Source organism: Triturus cristatus, chromosome 9 (assembly GCF_964204655.1).
Source record: "Triturus cristatus chromosome 9, aTriCri1.1, whole genome shotgun sequence".
Taxonomy (NCBI): domain Eukaryota; kingdom Metazoa; phylum Chordata; class Amphibia; order Caudata; family Salamandridae; genus Triturus; species Triturus cristatus.
This window is the reverse complement of record NC_140592.1, coordinates 1,260,469,676-1,260,487,900: the sequence shown is the minus strand read 5'-3', so window position 1 is coordinate 1,260,487,900 and position 18,225 is coordinate 1,260,469,676.

The window sequence follows — 18,225 nt, the reverse complement described above, 5'->3', positions numbered from 1 at the left end:
AGGACTAACAATGTGAGCTGCATAGATTACATTCTGGTGGATCTTAAACCATGGCACAGACTGGTTGACATGGCTGTGGGATCTACCGTAGACAGCAATCACAATCCCCTGCAACTCCTGGTGGAATCCCCCTGGGTCGGTCTGCCTAACCCCACAATCCTGGTTTAATCACAAAGGAGTTATTCCCTTCCAATGACAATCGTCGGCTTAAATGGTCCCAGGTAGCCATGGACGAAGCCAAGCTTGAAGCTATCAAACAGAACTTGCTGTCATCCACAGCAACAATTTGTAGCTTAATGTGCCGTTCGGGAGGGTTGGATAAGATTCTAGCTTGTCATACTGGTCTCGTCGATCAGTTAGCAAGATACTTTACAGAACCTATTTGTTTAAATCAGGCCAGAAGCCAAGCTCTCAGATGGCCTGGTTTAATGAAGAGTGTAGAGCCATTAGAAGACAACTAGCCCAGGCAATCAGAGTGAATAATGTGGCTCATGTGAGGGAGCTGAGGAGATGGTACAAGTTGGCACAAAAATGGGCTAAAGGGGAGTGGGATGAAGATAGATGGGTGCTGATTAGGGAGGCCTGTTACAGGAAGGACTTGCAAAAGTTCTGGCTCCCTGTTACCAGGGGGATTCTAATAGGTCTCCACCACCGACTAATAACATCTCGATCGCTGCATGGTATGACCATTTCTCTCAATTATACTCTGGGCCCTGTGTACAAGAGGAAGGAGACCCCAAACATGGCTTTGTCCCTGTCATAGCAGTAGATGTATGTTCCTTAAGTGAAGTTAAGACCTGCATCTCTTCTATCGCAAAGGCTAAAGCTTCTAGTCCCGATGGCATCCCAGGGGACATGTTTGTGAATGATAGTGAGAATTGGGAAAACAATATTTTGACTTTAGCCAATGCAATTGCTAAGGGGGCCCAAATTCCTCCCTCCTGGTAGGGAGGAGAGGTGATCCCTGTGTTTAAGAAAGGTGACAGATCTCTACCCTGCAATTGTAGACCAATCAGTCTTATAGACTGTATCCAAAAGGTTTTTGCCCGGCCATTGACTCTAACATCTTGTCCCCTTACCAAGCTGAATTTAGACAAAAAATTAGCACCATCGACCAGGTGTTTAGATTTTTTTTCTTCTCACCTGGAAGACTGTGGTCATCGGTTGCTGAAGTATCTGTGTAGCCTTCATCGACCTTAGGTCCCCTTTCGATCTTGTTCCTACGAATAAGCTCTGGCAAGTACTAAACAATATGGGTCTCCCTCTAGAGATTCTTTCACTCATTATTCCCCTTCATGAGGCAAACTTTGCCAGGGTTCGCTGGGGGTGCCGAGGCCAGCTCACTGACCCAACAGAAATTAACAGGGGGGTACACCAGGGCTGTGTCCTGGCACCTACACTTTTCTCTCTTTTTGTTAATGGTGTGGTCCAGGATCTCTCAGAGGTTCCAGCGGATGCTCCAATTCTGGGGGGAGATAAAGTTGTAAAACTATTGTTTGCAGATAATACTCTGTTAGTCTCTAAAACACCTGGTGGACTCCAGCTACTTTTAGATCGCTTTGAAACCTTCTCCCACTCTCGGGGACTAGAGGTCAATACCTCTAAGACGACACTTTTACAGCTCAACCCCCATAAGTCATTTAGAGGTAAAATATCATTAAAAGGGCGTCCCCTTGGAGAAGGAGAGCACATTTGACTACCTGGATATCACCATCTCAGAAGACATCTCATGAAAGTCCCATGTAGCCAAACAGACCCTTAGGCACAGACAAATTGTGGGGGCCTTGCTAAAAGAACACAGTACTTCCTTTAGCAGACCGGTGGCTGCTCCTCTCCAGATCTACGAGGCCAAGGCAGTAGGCTTAGCACTGTACGGAGCCGGACTGTGGGGCTTTGAGAAGATGGACTCTCTCTTGAATTCTGAGAGCAAGTTCCTTGGGTCCCTGGTCTCCCTATCCCAGAGCACGCCGCTACATCCGCTAAGGTTAGATCTGGGTAGAGCCACCGTCACCGAGAAGGCTTCCTCAGTTCGAAAGAAAACCAGATCACCGCAGTGTCTTAGATACAGCATGCACAGCGGTGCCCTCACGCTTCCATGTGCACAAATGTTCGACAATTTCACAGAAGTCCAAAACAATAATCAATGCTTTACAATAGAAGTATTGGGTCTGGGCCATTTCAGCCCACCTCAGTCTTCTGCCCACAGGGATTCATCTGTTTTGTTTAAGCTTCATTTTAGCTTCTTTTGTTTTGTATTTCAATCTCTGTATACGACCTGTGGACATTGTCTGAAATGTGCCCGCGGGAAAGCCTTTCCTGATTCCACAATGGATGAAATTCCTTATCAAGGATACTCCATCCTCTGTAGTGTAGCACTTTTATTTTCATGTCTTCCACTTTTATGATGGTGCTACAGTTTATGGTGTCTGTAATTACCCTTTCTAAAACTAAAAGGATATCCTTCACACAAATATCTAAAGGGTCTGTTGGTGGTGTATTTGGGCGTGCAAGTGTGCGTCATGCGTCTGTTGGTGGGTATCTTTGTGCGTGCGTGCGTGCAGGTGTGCGTCATGCGTCTGTTGGTGTTGTCTTTGTGCGTGCGTGCAGGCGCGCGTCATGCGTCTGTCGGTGTTGTCTTTGTGCGTGCGTGCGTGCGTGCAGGTGTGCGTCATGCGTCTGTTGGTGTTGTCTTTGTGCGTGCAGGCGCGCGTCATGCGTCTGTCGGTGTTGTCTTTGTGCGTGCATGCGTGCGTCATGCGTCTGCATAGTTCATGGTCGAGTAGCCGTGGATGAAAGGGAGAGCACCACCAGACTGGATAATCACTTGTTTGTGGCGAGGACCTCGTGCCTCAGCTCAGAGTCCTGTCATCATCCACTAATGGGACTGTTCAGTGTCAATGGGTGTGTCCTACCGCAGGTTATAGAGTCCCCCGATGGGCTATGGGCTGTGTCCAGCAGGTGGGAGCCGCCAGCTCTTTATCTCTGCGGGCCTGAGGAAAAACCCTCTGTGTAAAAACGTTTCACTGCAGGGGTCTGCCTCAGCTTCCCAAGAGGGCGGGTGATAAGCAGATACATTCTTATCACCTTTAGGAAACTCAAACCCCTTTGTAGGTCTGCATTGACAGCCCACCTATCCATTTTACTCGATTCTAGGAGATTTATAGAGCGCATAGCTACCCAAATGGGCCTCCCAGCGCTATAAACAACCAGAACGGCTACAACCCTTCAGCCAACCATCTGCCCGGCTTACACCGGTTCTCCTAGTTTACAAACAGCAGCCACGCTTTTGCGGCTTCCTGACTGCCACATCTTTGTCACTGTTCTTCTAAAAATATACTTCCAGATGGTTCCACAGGAGGACTGCTTTGTGCCACATGCTATTGGCTGTGTAGTGGATCACGCCCCCACTATGGAGTGTGTCCATGGCAATGTGTGAGAGATTCTCTATCCATCATCACACTGTTTGTCACATTAAATCCTTTCTGTCACAGACAACTCTAAATAGAGAGCATTTCTTTAAAGATGAATCTTTGTTGACTGCACCAGGCCTTTTTTTAAAACAATATCCCAGGACGTGGGTGCAAGCCTGTTGCTATCACGGCGGCCCTATTGACATTTGTTTGCAGATGCTGCTGTGGTGTTGAGACGAGGTTTAATTGGTTATCCTCTCTGTTATGCTGCAATCCTTAACCAATTGCTCGTGCAAACCTATATTTTTATTAAATCTTAGTACATTAAAAACCAGGCCTATTGGCTTTGCCAGTGGCTGTTTTCAGAATCTTTCATTGGGCTGCCTTGTAGCCCCATTTCTTTTCCATATTCCAGTCCTAACCTGCAAGAGAGCCTGAGACGGTTATTTACAAAGAATTGGCGTATGGCACCGCCGCAAGTCATTTTGCTGCGCTGCCAGACGCCTATTCGAAAGGGCAAGAATGCACCGTATTAACAAGATACGATGCATTCCTGTCCTTTCAGCCGGCACCCAATTTGCAGCTGAGCGCCAACGCATGCATCCTTGCACCATGATGCAAGGGTGCCTGACCTTCCTGCACAAAAACAATCACAAGAGGCATTTACCTTGTTCTGTGTGCTGCAGAATGTAACATGTAGCAAGAGGAAAAAACGAGGAGAAATGTTTTCTTCTCATTACGCCTGCTCTAGGAGGCGGAAAGTTTTGGCGCTGCCCAAGGTTTACATGATGTTGTAAATCTGGGGCACTGTCAAATTCCATGGGTGTTGAGTGGGAACGCCCACAGAAACACCCATGGAAAGCCTCTTTGTCGCAGAGTAAGCAAGGCAGCAACTTGCGATACTCCATATCTACGAGGCCATAAAAAGCCACAGAAAGTGGCTTTTTGTGGCCTCGTAGATATGGGTCTGCACACTGCACCTGTTACAATAGTGACGAAGCGGCGGCGTAAATGTGCTGCAAGGGGCTTGTAAATAAGCCCTTTGGGACCTCAAGCCATAGGGCAGCGCTGCAAGCCTTTCTGCTGCACTGCCCTACAGCAAAAAAAAAAAGGGCAGAAATGCCCTGTATCTATCAGATATGGCACATTCCTGTCCTTGTCTTCGCTGGGGCTCAATTGGCTGCAATGTGCCAACGCAGGCACCCTTGAGCCACGGTGCAAGGGTGTCTGCATTGTGAGGAATTATTGATTTTGGTGCAGGAAGGGAGGGACACCTTCCTGCACAAAACCAATCAGTAGAGGCGATTTCCTCCTTCTATGTGTGCTGCAAAATGCAGCACACGTCGAAAGAGGAAAAAACGAGGACAAATATTGTTATTTCTCCTCATGGCACCTTCCCTACGCCACCCCTGGAAGGTGCAGGCTTTTGACGCATTCCCAGGCTTACAATTTGTTAATCTGGGAATGTGTCAAATGCCACGGGTATTACATGGGAACACCCATCGTAAGCCCATGGCACGCCTCCCCATCGCAGTGTGAGGCAGCACAGTGACTTACACTCCATATGTAGGAGGCCATGAAAAGCCACGCAGGGTGGCTTTACGTGGCCTTGTAAATATGGGCAGGCACACTGCGCCGCCGGTGCTTCAACAAAGGGACACACCTTGTAGATATGGCTAAGCCCTGTTTGCCACCACAACGCCACAAAAAGTGACGTTCTGGCGGCGCACGGGGCTCGTAAATAAGCCCCTATATCTGTAGGCTGAACACCTGTTTGTTTGAACCCAGCCTTGCATCCAATCACCCGAGGTGACATACACGCACTTCCGGTGATTACTTGCATGGATACTTTGGGGGGGGTGGGGGGCCGCATGGAAGAATACATCCCCTTGAGCCTGAGAGCGGCCCCACAGCGTCTCATTCCCTGTGGGACCGCGGACAGATGTTCCGCAGGCAGAACCTTCGAAAACCATAAAGGCCTTTGTGCTTCCCTAGAAGGTCACCATGTATCGATAATAAAGTGTGCACATCGTCTGCTCATTATAAACCCATCAGCCCCTTGCTGATTAAAGCTCAAACTGTCTTTCAAACGGGCCATTCCTGAGTCGTGCAGTGCGGCTCTGCTGGCACTGAGGGCTCAAATGCCAGGGGTTATGGAGGCGCGTCATAGCGCTCCGAAGAAGGCCTCCCTCTCCCAGGCGCACTGTGTGAAAAGCGGCCTGCCTTCCTCACGTGTCTCCCGAATGCTGCCACGTGATGCTAATGAGACTCTGTCTAGTATGTGAATTATGCGGCACCAGCCCTGATACAGAGCAGCCGAGTGCGGTACAAGACCAGGGGTCAGCAGAGCAAGGGGGATGGGGGTAAAAACAAGAGGGGCATCATTAAAGGAGGAGGGCGTTACAGGCGCGAGAGGGACAGCAGCTTGCTGGAAAGAGATTGGAATGAAAAGGTTGAGTAACAAAAAAAAAAAGAAAACCAGAAAATAAAACAGTGAAAAAAATGGTATGGGTTAAGGTTAGGGTAAGACATGGTGTGAGGTAAGGTGGATGGATTAAGGTTAGGGTTATCAGCGGGATAAGTTGCGGATGGGTAAGGGATTCGGTTTAGCATTAGCGGTTGGTTAGAGTAAATTTAGTGTAAGCAAAGGCTTTATGGTAAGGGAATGAGTAAGACATGGTGTGAGGTATGATGTAACGTGAGGTGGATGGAGTATCAGGGGTCCAATTGGCATAAGAGTTGCAGAAGGGTAAGGGATATGGTTAGGTGAACTTTATTGGATTGGTTAGAGTAAAGGCTGGTGTAAGGAAAGGCCTTATGGTTAGGGCTGAGTAAGACGATGTGAACACGATGTAAAGTAAGGTGTATGAATTAAGTCTAGGGTAGTGTTTCAGAATGGCAGAGGAGTTACAGATGGGTAAGCGGTTAGGTTACAGTAACTTTAGGGGGTTGGTTAGAGTAAATAGGGTGTCAGGAAAGGCTTTATAGTTAGGGTTCAGTAGGACGGCGTGAACCACGAGGTAAAGTAAGGTGGATGAATTAAGTTTAGGGTAGGGTTCAGATTGCCATAGAAGTTACAGATGTGTAAGTAATTAGGTTACGGTAACTTTAGGGGTTGGTTTGAGTAAAGAGGGCGTACGGAAACGTTTTATGATGAGGGGTGAAGTAAGACATGGTGTGAGGCATGATGTAAAGTAAGGGGGATGATTTATGTTTAAGGTAGGGATTAGGGTTTTGCATTGGGATAGGAGTTACAGATGGATAAGCGATTAGGTTACAGTAACTTTAGGGGGTTGGTTAGAGTAAACAGGGTGTAAGGAAAGGCTTTATGGTTAGAGTTGAGTGAGACGGTGTGAAACATGATGCAAAGTAAGGTGTATGAATTAAGTTTAGGGTAGGGATTCAGATTGGCATAGGAGTAACAGATGGGTAAGGGATTAAGTTACAGTAACTTTAGAGGGTTGGTTAGAGTAAAGAGGGTGTAAGGAAAGGCTTTATGGTTAGGGGTGAAGAAAGACATGGTGTGAGACATGATGCAAAGTGAGGTGAATGAATTAAGTTTAGGGTAGGGGTTATGTTTCGGATTGGCATAGGATTTACAGACGGGTAAGCGATTAGGCTACACTAACTGTAGGGGTTGATTAGAGTAAAGGATGGCGTAAGGAAAGATTTTGAGCTAGGACTGGAGTAAAGATAGTGTTAGGATGGTGATGTGGGCTGGGGTTAAAGTATGGTGCAAGGGATGGGGGATGGTTGCAGTAATGGAAGGTGTACTCTTAAGGGTCAGTGGATGTAAACAGTGGATGCAGGAGAAGGGCAGTGGAGGTGGGCAGGAGTGTGCCACTTGTACAATTAATGACAGGCAACAGGGTGTAAAGGGAACATGTTAAAGTCAAGGCTAAGGATTGAGTAGCGGTTCGAACTTATGTTCATATTTAATGTCTTTCGATGTGTAATTCTTAAATGTAGTTTTAAAAATGTGATATTATTTTTCCTGCATCTTTTAGCATTTTCCACATTGTGGCCCACCAGTTTACTTAATTTGACCCCCAGAGGAGATTTTTAGGTCTCGCCTGAGCCAGCGCTTGCGCTACTCTGGTGAGACATTTAGTAAGTGGGTTTTCAAAGTGCTACCCAGGCTTTTGCTGGCCTCAAGCTTGCGGTTATGCGCACAATCGCGCGCAGAGCCGCCATTTGCCTTTCCTTTGTTGTCATGGGTAATTAAGTGCCGCGCGCGTACACCACTCGTGTGCTTTTTTAAAATTTTCTTCTATCGCCACCAACTCCGCGATCACTTTCAGTTTCGCGGACGCGTCACTTTAACGGCCGCGCGACCAATGCTTGTTCGTCTGAGCTGCTGCCATAGCGTCTGTCCCTTGTTTCGTCTTGGCTAGGGGAGATCTTCATGCCGCCCGGTGTCTGCTACGCTCATGCGTCGCACCAACCGCGCCATGATTGGCGGCCCTTACGGCACTGCTCCAGACCTCCAGGGGCTCTCGTCCCTGCCGCAGGCTCGCCCAGCCTGGCATGGGAGGCAGGTCTCATTGCTCCACTTCCCAGGGCCCAAAGCTCTAGTGCTCAGCTCTGCTTTGCTGGAGCGCGAGCCCGCACCATACCACAGTCCTGGATGCCGCTTGCCTTAGGCCTGCTCCGTTGCTCCGGGGCCCGCCTCCTCTTAATATCTGCTGTGAGCACGTGCCGCATCGACCGCGTCCTGATCGGCGGCCCCTCCAGCATTGCTCTACACTTCCCGGGGCTTTCGGGTCCGCCGCAGAATCGTCTGGCCCAGCGTGGGATGCCGATCTCACTTGTTATAGTTTATGTTCTTCCCAAACATGACATGAACATGTTCTACTATTTATTTAGGGCAAGTCTGAGTTGTTCAGGAAGGCCAGGAATATCACTTTGTGATTTACTATGCCTGGGCATTATGTGAACTCCTTGAAATTTCAACAATGTTTTTCTGTTTTAAATGCAGATGTCTACTTTAACTCTGTCGGGTTTCTTCCTTTCATGTTCATGACTATAAGTTATGATTGTTCGCATTAACTTATACATTTGCTACTTCCTGCTATTTGTACACCTGCTACTTCGCCCTAGGACTTGATGACTGGTGCAGCTCACTCTAGGATTTGATTACTTTAACTGGTTGTGTCGGAAACTGTCTAGGGGCTTGTCTGGGGCCCAACAGGATGTGGGACGGTAGCTTTCTTAGCACAAGGTGTTTCCAGTGCTTTCAATTAAAACAAGCATTGGCATAGCCAATAGGCCTCGCTTTTGGGACCTTATAAGTGTTTAGCCATGCAACAGTTGAAGTTGTTGCACCAAGGATATTGTGCTGCATAACTAAATACTTAAAAGGTCCCAAAAGCGAGACCTATTGGCTATGCCAATGCTTGTTTTTATTACTTTAGCGCTGGCATGAGGGAGAATCTAATCTTCCGGATTTCAGCTTTTGTGCAGCTTGGGGTCAGTAGTTTGAACAAGATTTTCATTGAAAACTCGACCTCTGATCAGTGAAACAAAGGAAAGCAGGCCCCACGAATCCCACATTGATCGCATCACTTTTAGGCCCCGATTAAGGGTCTGGCAGTCTGAAGACCTCCAGACTCGCGAGGGCACATCAGTGGCAGTCCAGCCACCGCCGCAGCGGCGGTCCGACCGTCCCTTTATGATTTGGATGGTTGGACCTCCCTGGAACTGCCGCCACCAGGGAACCGCTGTTCCCTGGAGGTGTTGTGGCGGTCATCGGCCGTAATATGCTTGGCGGGACCAGCGCGGTCCCGCCAAGCATATTATGAGTTTCCTCTTTGCCAGTGGTGTCATGGAGGTTCTTGATCCATGTACACCGTGGTGGAGAGGAAACAAAGGGCGCCTTACAGGGCCCCCTGTACCTCCTCCACAAGTGGATGCACACAGGGGGGCACAACATGAGCCTCCCTGCGTGCATGCACACCAGTTCCTGCACGGCATGGACTTTCGAGTCCATGCTGTGCAGGAACCTTGTTGTGTGGTTCCCATTGTCGTGCCTTTTTCAAAGGCGCCGCCGCGGGACCGCCATGTCGAACGCCTGCCAGTCATTTTTAAGTTGTAATCTAGCTGGCGGGCGGCTGCAACTCTTGGCAGTGCCATGGCACGGCGGTGGCGTGCCGCATACCCCCGCACCGCCAAAAGTCATAATTGGGCCCCTAATATGCTCTCAATGAGGCCTTTTGTTAAGAGTGGCCCCTGGACTAGGTGTGAGAATTCAGAGCCACTGTAAACTAAACACTCACACACCTTGGCTGTGGCGACTGGAAGGGGGGATGAATGCAAACTGTGCCTACGAGTTGGTTAAGAAATAAACCAGTATGAAAGGGCGTTAGCGTTATGTGCTGTCCAAAAGAAAGAAAGAGTAGGAGCGAGTGATCGCCACAAGGTGGATCGATGGGTAGGATTCACACAAGCCACAAGGTAAGCTCTGGACTGGATCAATGGGTGGGATTCACACAAGCCACAAGGTAAGCTCTGGACTGGATCGATGGGTAGGATTAACACAAGCGACAAGGTAAGCTCAGGACTGGATCGATGGGTAGGATTCACACAAGCAGGTCAGCTGAGACCCTCAAAGGCTTGGTTTAGCCACTGAGGTCAGACTCAGGCACCCCCCCCTTTTCATATTAAGAGCACCAGAGAAGCCGCATCCAACACTGATAGCGGGTAAATGCTGAAAACATTTCGATTCAAGTTCTCCACATTCTGAAGCCCAAGAAACGAGATTCAGAATCACATTTCCCAATGAGAATGGGAGATCTGACACCTCACAGAGGACTTAAGCATTGATAACTTTGGACCCACTGACACCACCCAGAACAGTGGCCGAGGAGGGGGTTCTTCTCTTGATGTCTTCCTCGTGTCTGTCTGTCCTCACCCCATAAACTGCAGGAATTGGAAGGCAATTGAAGGAGTTTTGCAGATCTGTCTGATGCATGACATAACATCTGTTGACAAGGAGATGGCAACTGAACTGATTAAATCCCCAATAGTGTGAAGTGTTTGTTGTCACACTTTCCCCTTCAGCTCTGAAAAGGGTTGGTCTGTGTTGGGGTGAAAGGTCCTGATGGCATTGCAAACTCTGCCACCCTACGTCCATATGTTTTCTATCTGACCAGGGGGCTTCACTGAGCAGGGACTTGAACCTCGGGCCCGCTGGGGGTGTTTTATGCATCTATGATTGCTCCCTTCACCACAGATCGAGATTCTGCCTGACGTGTCTGAAGCACACATGGCCCCATCATCCCGAAGCAGAACTGATTTTCATATTCCTTTTCAGATGAGCCTGAGCAGAGGCAGATAGATCAGCCCAGCAGAAGCAGCCCGGCCAAAGGTCCACTTGGCAGAATGGAACCTAATACCCAACTGAAGCGATTTACTGCTCTCCTTGATTCCCCGTCTCTTTCATGTGGGAGGTGCCCTGAGAAGGTGGCACTGGTCTGCAACCTGGACTTCAAAGGTTTAGGATGGTGAGAGTTCCAAGGAAATCAGTCGTGTCTTGCGTCCTTGGTATGGATTGATGCAGGTTGTATGCTCCGGTAAACCTTCGTTAAAAGGTTACTACTGCGTGTTGGTATCATTCCTCCTACACACCGCAGTGTTTGGGCACTCCGTTTCCCTTCAGGGCCCACACCTGTGCATATATGCTGTCCCTGCCAGTCCCACAAGGTGTGGTAACATTTATTCGATCTGAGGAATGGACTTTACACCGAAGCCACTACCCTCTCATAGGCTGAGTCGAGGATCTAACTAGCAGCCCAACACCTGAATCATCAGCCACTACTGGAGAGGCCGAGAACCTGCCCATGAGGAGGAACCTTGCAGTCCTCGAGAACGCTCTGTAGTGTAGGCCGTCTGTCAATAGGCACCTGTCTGCCACCCCAGTGTAGGTCGGTACTGCCTTGACCAGTTTCTTGCCCTTCAAAAATAAAAATGTGACTTTGGCACAGATGTTGGCAGTAGACCAGTACGATAACCAGTTGTGATAAGGGAACTTGTAGGCCATTCCTCCAAACATCAGTTCCATGCAGTAAGACTTGCCAGAGGGGATCATTATTGTCAGTATACAATCCTCTCTTCTATCTCAATGCACTCAGCACACTGAAGGGGCCAGTGGCTGCTTATTCATTGCTTCAGAAGGTCCATTGATACTTCATTTGCTTCTCTATCACCATGTTGGGACTTAGGGCCGTATTCAGAGTTTGGGGGGCAAGGTACTCCACCACAGATGTTACAGAAAACCCTGTGACTTTCACATATGTCCGTAAGAGGCATAGCCATACTTTGGTATAACCAGAGAAGTGCGAGACAAAATGCAGGTGTGCAGAACAGAGGTTTCATTTTTCAATGTTTTATGCAGTTTCCTTCCATTGAACTTTGCTGCACCCACGATTGTACCATGTCATTTGAAGAGATAGCACTTTTCACAAAAAATAGAGCCACGTTCTTGGCCTACACGCAAGAAGAAGCAACCAAGATCTATACATTGATCAAAGAAACGAAGCAAGAAGGCACAACAACTGGGACAGCCAACATTATCTTAAACAGCTGGAATACTTAATGCATTGAGAAATTAACCAATAACTACATGCCGTTACGCTCCTACAGTGTCATAAGGCGAAACAAATTCCTAGAGGATTAAGTCTAGCTCATAAACCAACGCCATATAAGATCATTCAAAAATTCATCGAGAGGTGGCACACAATTTTAAATAAATGCTCGCTCGCTCGACTTGAGTTCACTGATCATTGAGTAATTGGCCAAAGTTTTAGAGAATCTAGTGGAGGAAGAAGTGTAAACTAAATAAGAAATAGCCAGATGCTTGGAAGCCAATGAATGGCACAAAACCTTGGAGGACATCAATGTAAAATTAGAAACGTACAGGAAAGAGAGCAATGATCAGAAAATTAGGAAGTTCAAGAGAGATATAATTGAGTACAAGATGGGCAAAGTTTACACATAGGTAGAAATATATTCCAAAAATAGAGCAAACAGAACATAGAAACTTCAGAAGAAAGAAGTGCCTCAGAGGAAGAAGGGAAATTATTCTCCAAATGAACGAGTTTCCCCGGAGCAAGTGCATAAACTGGCACAGACCCCTTGAACGTGGGACAGATGCAAACAATTCATGATACAGGGTTTTTTGTCCGTAAGTCCAGCTACGAACAACAAACTGGAGGCTACAAAATCACGGGAAAAATCAGCAGTGGAAAAAGAAGGAGAGAAAAAAAGAAACTCACAGAGCAAAACAAACGTTTAGTATAAATATTTGAAGTCGCCAACTAAACCAACACCATATAGAAGTATTGTTCAAAGGAACATCTTTTGCACAGACTTACAGATCAAATCCTCTAGAGTCAAAGAGATCCTTGTTTAAGTTAATGAGGAATCTCCTCCTAAAATATTTTTTCAAAAAACCTAGAGAGAGAACAATCAATAAAGAAAGAAAGAATGAGAGTATAAGGAATTTAATCCTAAAGTTTTTTTATGTCATCCATCTCACACAAGACTTTATACAATTTTGACACTTTAGTCCGTAGTTATCTCAATCAACAAAATACAACACTAAAACCAGAGGTAATGTCACCAATAATGATTGGGGTTGTATTAAAGAGCCTGGCCAACAATAGCCAGATCACCGTACAACTGGCAGACAAGGGAGGAGGCGTTGTAATCATGGATGCCATTTTTTATAGGCATAAAGTAAATCAACATGTAGAAGACAAAGAAGTTTACATGAAATAACAACGTGATACTACTATAAAATGTTTAAAAAATTGACCAGGTATTGGAGCACAAATGGATCACAGAAAAGGCGAAGATGTTTCTACAGGTCTCTTACCCCAAATACCACATTTATACATGTTACCTAAGGTGCATAAGGACTTAAATAATACCCCTTTCAAGCCTTTAGTGCCAGTATGCGGATTCATCTATGAACCAACTGGAAAATATTTGGATGATGTCCCCCAACCCATTGTGCAGAACATGAAATCCTACATTAAAGATACAGCTGATTTTTGGAAGAGATTACAGACAGTCACCAGCTCAGATGAAAGTGAAATCTGGTTATGGACCAATGATGTGAACTCCTTGTACATGTCGATACCATATAATGAGGGCATCAAAGCAGTAGAATGGCCATTGTTGAAAATGGACAACATTGGTGCTAATAAAGTCTTTCTCCTAGAATTACTGCATTTCACATTATATCATAGCAACTTCTAGTGGTAAATTGAGTATTACCTTCGAAACAACTGTACTTCAGCGGTTTCACAGGGGCACCTAATTATGCGAACATTTTTGTAGCCAAATTTGAGGATGAACATATCTACAATAATGAGGGGAGGAAGGAGCAGTTGGTGACCTATGTAAGATTCATAGATGATATATTTATTGTTTGGAAAGGCGATCCCAAAATGGTGGAAGACAATATAGTTAATCTGAATAAGAAACATCACAGCATAAAATTCACCCACAACATTGACAAACATGAGATCTCATTTTTGGATGTTTTATTTGTATTATACTGGAAAAAGAAAAATTCAGAAGTAACGTTTTTTTAAAACCTACATATAGGAATCTGTTTATACATTACCACACCTTTCATCTGGGCTGTCTAAAAAAAAAAATCACCATTTTCCCAGTTCACCAGATTAAAAAGGATAACTTCTGACCCCTCAGATTTGTCAGTCATAGAAATATAAAAAAAGGTTCTGTGACAGAGGATATCCCGAGGCTATCATAACAACATTCATTGAATGTTCTGCCGTTAAAAGCAGATCACAATCGTTGGAAAACAGCATTAGGGACACAAAACCAAGATTCATGTTTAGTGTCAAAAGTTTCCACGAGTAGCTTGAAGATTAAGATTAAGCGGATAATAAACAGAAGGTGAGACATTTTATAGAAGGTATAGATTTGGGTGGTTTGTATAAAGATTGCGCTTTGTTTACTTTCCAGAGATCTAGAAATATCAGAGAAATCATAGTTAACAGAGATAAAAGTTCCAGGACAAACAACTAATTTAATGGTACCGCCAGGTACTGTGTGCATTGCAATAATGTGGTACCAGGTAACAACGTTATTCATCCACACAAAGGACACAGAATTCCCTTAAAGCACAATGCCACCTGCAATAGTAAAAATTGCATCTACGCACTAAAATGCCAGTGTGGCCAACTGTATGTCGGCAAAACTGAATGCAGGATCAAAGTTAAAATATCAGAACACACGAGTAACATTCGATATTGCAATAGCAAGTCAAGTGTGACAGTACACTTTAACGACAATTGACAAAATGTTCCTTAATTGCAATTTCAAGTATTGGGGATTGTTGAACCTACGTGAGGCATAGATATGCCCAAACATCCTGCAAAGAGAGATATTTCGGATTTAATGTCTGTACATCCCAAAGCGATAAACGATCAATCAGAAATTACATGTTTCATTTAATTGGTCTTGGTACAATTCTAGTTCAAATTCATTGCGTGTTATCTTCTCAACTCTCACCAGTGACAGGAGTTATAGTAGTTGACATAGCCCCGCTATATCATTTCGCCACACCACACCTAGATGGTCATATTATTGTGTTATTGTTTTAGGAAGAGCGCACATATAGTTAAAAACTTAAGTTCTACCCTTACATATATTAAAATGTAGGACATGTTTGTGTATATGCCCTAACAGTGAAAAATCCAAACTGTTGTTTTTACTGCGGAAAAGCTAGTAGCGCCATTGGCGAGTGCAGGGTTACACGCTGACAACTGCACAGTCCTAACTTCCGAATGGACTTCTAAGATTGGCACCTCAAGGTATCAAAATAGTCTTTACATTAAACCCAACTTGATGCCTTAAAGTCAAATTTAATGTAGCATCTTACGAACTGCAACTTTTAGAAAGTTGCCACTCTATTGACCAAGTTTTCCAGTGACCATTCGCAGATGCTGGTCACAAGACAACATCTTCCTTCCTGGGGAGAAGTGTGAACGACTGCCGCGTGTACTAACAATTGAGGTATCCCGTTGGAAGAGGTGTCCCCTCCCCATGACGGGAAGCCCCACAGGGTGTGAGCATAAAATGCAGGCTTCAAATGCAAAGCCACAGTTGAAGGAAAAATGGTTGACACACATGAGGGGGGCTGCTCTTTTGTTGAGGAAGACAGCTTGGCGTCAGGGACAGAGAGGGGAGACCAGTTGCTGAAACCGGTTTTTCCGTGGGCGTGTAGCCTTCAGGTAGCCACACCTCTAAGGTGGGCTACCAAGCTCCACACACCGAGAAAGGGGTTCTGCCGTCATGGGCAAAATAGTCACTCTGGATTAGCTAGATGCCACAGATTGCAGGAAGTCATCATCAGAGGGGAGGGTCCTAGTAGACCATTGGCTGATAACCGCTGCAGCCCAGAAGGCAATTCCAATGCATAAATATGACACCCCTGGCACCTAGACCTCAGATCACTTCTGGAATGGAGAGAACCAAAGAAGGACTGTTCTGTTGTTCCCGGGACCTTCACGAGAGGCCGCAACAACCTGTGTACTGCACCTGCTGCTCCTTCGGCTGGCAAAGAGATGACTATGCCTGTTGTGACTGACTAATGGCTTGTGGCTCTCCAGAGCCCCCGACAGTGAAGGGGAACTCCAAGAATCAGTTGGCTGACATCCTGTTACAGCACCAGGGCCACAAAAGCTGATGTAGCCCGTTCTGGCCAGTCAGTAGCCAAAATCGCTTGGCCGCAGCTGACAACCACGTCCAGCCGCTCAAAAGTTGCAGTCAAGTCAGCATCTTCAGCATCCTGTTTCCCTTGTATCAGGACCACTCCATTGAAGTCTATGGCGGTTTGCCAGTAGAGCCTGGAACTGGACCTGAGACTGCTTTGGTGCCAGAATAACTCTCCTACTACTCCTCATTAGCCCCCCTGACATCCCCCCTGGCAGAGTTGGTCTAACAATGTGGATAGAGTAGTCAAACATCTCTATTTAACAGTTTTACAAAATCTCCACACTTTACAGTTGCCAATGCTTGTTCGCGTTTTGGAGTAAAAAGCTGAGATTTACGTTTCACTTAAAAATCGATATCTTCGGAACCCTCATGTAGATTTTGTTCATTTTGTTGTCTAAAAATTCCTAAAAGTATAATCTATTTTTATAAATTGGTCTCGGATTTCTTTTGTGTTGCATGACTTTCTTATTCTGTTGTTTTAGTACTACTAAATGCTTTACAATTGTTCATTTGTTTAAGCCTGACTCTCGAAGCACAGCTAGCCCAGGTTGAGCTAAGGTTTAACAAACAAGCCTGACTGGACCCAACTTGGTTTTGTGAGTAAATTCCACAGTGAGGTTGCACAACCACACTCTATAACACACCACAATTCCTCACGGACGTGAGCTGATATAACACGCATAACAACTGAGAACTGAGAATATGAGACTTATATCTTTACTTTCCTACTTTGCAAAAAATTACAGAGAAACATCTGAATATTCAACTGACCACATTCTTTGAAGAAAGACGTGTCCTTCATGAAACCCAGTCTGGTTTCAGGTCGCTTCACAATACCAAATTGGCCTTACTTTTGGCGTCGGAGGTCTTGAAAATTGCAGTTGATGAGGGAAGGACAACAGCACTGATTTGACTGGACTTGAGTGCTGCGTTTGACACGGTCTCCCACGGCCCTCTGTTGGAACGTTTGTGGGAGGCCGGAGTCAGTGGCAGCTCATGGGAATGGATCAAACACTTCTTGCAGAATAGATCCTTCCAGGTCTTACAACACCCGTTTAAGTCCAAGGTGTGCCTCTATCTCAAGAGGTACTTCAGGGCTCGGCCTTCAGCCCTACTCTATTTAATGTTTACATGCGCCCCTGGCAGACATTGTGCAGAAACATGGGGTGAAACTGGTGTCATATGCCGATGACACTCAGTTGATTGTTACATTGGCATAAAAGAAGGCAGGAACGGCATCTGATTTCAAGGCCTGCTTGAGTGATCTTGCTAATTGGATGAAGTTCAGCTGCTTGCAACTGAATGCAACAAAGACGGAGGTGATGGTAGTCAGCAAGCAGCCCTCCATATGGTCACATTTGTGGTGTCCGGAGGAACTGGGGCCTACTCCGACTCCCAAAGCTGAGGTTAAGAATTTGGGAGTCTTGTTCGACAACACCCTATCATATACAGAGCAGATATCAGCTGTGGCCAGAACCTGCTTTGGCATTCTTAGAATGTTGCGAAAAATCCTGGACTTACTGCCACTAGACGCCAAAAGGACAATTGTGCAGGCCCTTTTCACGTCCCCATTGGATTACTGCAACATCCTCTATGTAGGGGTGACCAAAAGAAATCTGAACATTTTGCAGAAGGTCTAGAATGCTGCAGCCCGGCTGATATTGAATATCCCTAGGCGGGCATCTGTGGGGGCAGCCTTGAGGGAACTACACTGGCTCCCTATACAGGCTAGAGTCACCTTTAGGACGTTGTGTTTTTGCCATAGGATCTTCAACGAGAAAGGGCTGAGATATCTGCGCCCACTACTCACTGCTTATAGACCTACTCGGAATTTGAGGTCGTTGGGCACTGCTAAGCTGATCTTGCCTAAGGTTCGTAAGGTACGGTCAGGGAGTAGTTCCTTTGGCTTTCTCGCGTCTAAGGCCTGGAATGACCTACTCATGGAACTGAGGACATGTCCATCAGAGACAATGTTTTGAAAAAAGCTGAAAACCTGGCTCTTTCAATCTCCCCCTGGGGGCTGGTAGCAGGCCTTCTCGCATCTTAGGGCCTATGGGACTAGGGG